This window comes from Lepisosteus platostomus, chromosome 19 (assembly GCF_059453375.1).
Source record: "Lepisosteus platostomus isolate fLepPlt1 chromosome 19, fLepPlt1.hap1, whole genome shotgun sequence".
In the NCBI taxonomy this organism is placed as follows: Eukaryota; Metazoa; Chordata; class Actinopteri; order Semionotiformes; family Lepisosteidae; genus Lepisosteus; species Lepisosteus platostomus.
In genome coordinates this window covers 137,546-140,255 of record NC_142629.1, presented here as the reverse complement: position 1 = coordinate 140,255, position 2,710 = coordinate 137,546, and positions in this window count along the sequence as shown.

The following is a 2,710-nucleotide window of genomic DNA, read 5'->3' as shown; positions in this document are numbered from 1 at the left end:
CACATGCTTGTCGCTGGTCTGTGTGGGCATTGGTGGATCTGGGAGATCAACAGAACCTGTGGTAATGGAGAGGGGCCCTAGCACCCTGTTTGCATTGCTAGGTGCCGTAGTCATATATGAGGCAGGAAATAATTCTTGTTTGAGGGGTCACCTCACTGTGACACGAACGTGTTGGGAAGACGCGCCAGTTCTGACGTTAGTGCGACGGGTCTGTAGGCATTAAGGCAGGTTCTTGTGTCCTTTTTTGGAACAGGAACAATAACAGAAGATTTGAAGCAGTCTGGCACTGTGCACTGGGACAATGATTGCTTAAAAACGTCTGTAAAGATTGGAGCGAGTTGGCCAGCACAGGGCTGTAGTGTGGCTGGAGATACACAGTCAGGTCCTGCTGCCTTTTTACAGTTTTGCTTTTTGAATAGCCTTAACACATCCTGTTCTTTGCTTCACAGGGCATTCTCAAGACTTGTAAACGGCGTCAAGTCTTCGTGAGAGATTGAGTGTGAGTGGGTGTGGCACTCCAGTTGAGTGGGGGACAATAGCTCATCCCCAGGATGTGAATTATTTGGAGGAGTTGCGAGACTGCCATGGACAAGGTCGTTGGAGATCCTTTGTGTTTCAGACCTGCTGTAAAATGTGTTATCTGGTAGAGAGTGATCAAGATGTATCTGAGGGGATTTTCTTTTGGAATTGGTAACAGTTTGGAGACCTTTCCAGACAGATAAACAGTCTTTGTTAGCAAACAGTTGTTCTAGCTGTGGACAGGAGGGGAATCAAAAGGTAGAGAACACTATTTTTAGAGAAATGGCCCTAAAGGAACAAAGCATAGTGTAGGATGCCACTAGCTTAAGTCTTAACAGCACTGCATGAGAGGAGACGCCAGTGTCTATTTGTTCTGAGGGGTCCTCAGAAAGGTCAAAAGGTTGCAAACAGATAGGAGACTGGTTATATGCCTGAAGCTTAGCTAGAGGAACATAACATTGCTGGAATGCTGAGAGGGGAGGTTATCAGAGCCTAATGTTATTGCGAAAAATGGCAACTAGGTATAGAAGATCTGATGAATGTCTGTCCTGTGAATTGTTAAGGGTTTCATGTAATTGTGTGTCCAAGTAGTCCGGACTGCTGTGCTATGTGTTGTTTGTCTTGTGAATTTTCTGTTTTACACCTATTGTATCCATAGTGGTACGGGCCAAATCCTATTTAAAGGGTGTTGCGAGCACTGGGGTTTGTTGGGAGTGGTAAGTTAGGAGTCTGGAAATGAGAGCAAGGTGCGAGTGGATATGATAAAAAGATTGTTCCTTTATTTTGTTTCTGATACCTGGTGAAGAGACGCAGTGAGTGTTTGTGTGGCCAGCTGCGTCAACTTCAATAAAACTGGCCTTTTGGTTTGTTTGAGTGCTGACTTGCTATGGTGTATTTTTTCTCTCTGTGAACAACACGTCCTACGGCCAACACTACCCACACAGGAGGTGTGTGCGTGACAGCTCCTCAGCTGCAGCAGGAGTCCAAGTGTGCACAGATTTCTTGTTGGGGTTTGTTGTTTGAAGTTTCTGTTTGTATGTAGGAAGCAATTGTGCCAACACGTGGTCCGAGTTATAGCACGGGACGAGAGCTCCCGAAGAGCGCCTGCCTCCTGCCCGATTCGACGTCTAAAATCATCACAGAACGAGAGGAGCCAACAGGAATGCAAGTCTCTTCTGGTGAGGAGCCTCCGACACAGCCCCCAGTACTGGGTGTGCAGAAAGAATCCTGTTCTACAGTTGTGGTGCGAAATGGCCTCCAGTCCTTGTCAAATGCTGGGTTTCTCTGGACTGCAGTCCCCTCCGCATTTGGATGATTGTGATTGGTGTTGCTGCAGCTGTGCTGTCCTGAGACTGACTGGTGTCAAGACCAGCTGTACTCTGGGATCAGCAGGGCCTAGTGGTGGTATGAATTGTGGCCTCTGTTTCTCAGGTGTAACAAGTGTTTGATTACTCTGTTCTGTATGTTTACCAATAGTGGGTACTGGCCTAATTCAGCCCTGCACTCGCCGTTAGCTGTTTTTCTCTGCGCAAGGAGGAGTTTCTACAGAGTGTACTCCTGGTCTGTGAGGGGACCCCACACTTCACTGCCGTATAGGGCAATGGGTTGGATTACACTTTCAGATATTTGGAGCCAAATTCTTGTTGGTGGGTTGACATTGAAGAGCCTCCTTCTTATTGCGTAGAAAGCCCTGAGTGCCTTCTCCCTCAGTGCCTTCACTGCCAGGTCAAAACTCCCAGAAGAGCTGATGGTGAGACCGAGATATGTGTAGCTGGATGTGTGCTCCAATGTGTTGTTGTTCAGTGTGAATTTGTACCCGTTTCCCTGAGGTCTGGCTTTCTCCTGGAAAACCATAACTCTGGTCTTGTCCAGATTGACTGGCAGTGCCCAGGTGTGACAGTCCTGCTCCAGCAGTGCCAGGCTCTGCTGTTCTGGGTCCAGATGGGCTGGCAGTGCCAGGCTCTGCTGTTCTGGGTCCAGATTGACTGGCAGTGCCCAGGTGTGACAGTCCTGCTCCAGCAGTGCCAGGCTCTGCTGTTCTGGGTCCAGATGGGCTGGCAGTGCCCAGGTGTGACAGTACTGCCCCAGCAGTGCCAGGCTCTGCTGTTCTGGGTCCAGTTTGGCTGGCAGTGCCCAGATGTGACAGTCCTGCTCCAGCAGTGCCAGGCTCTGCTGTTCTGGGTCCAGATGG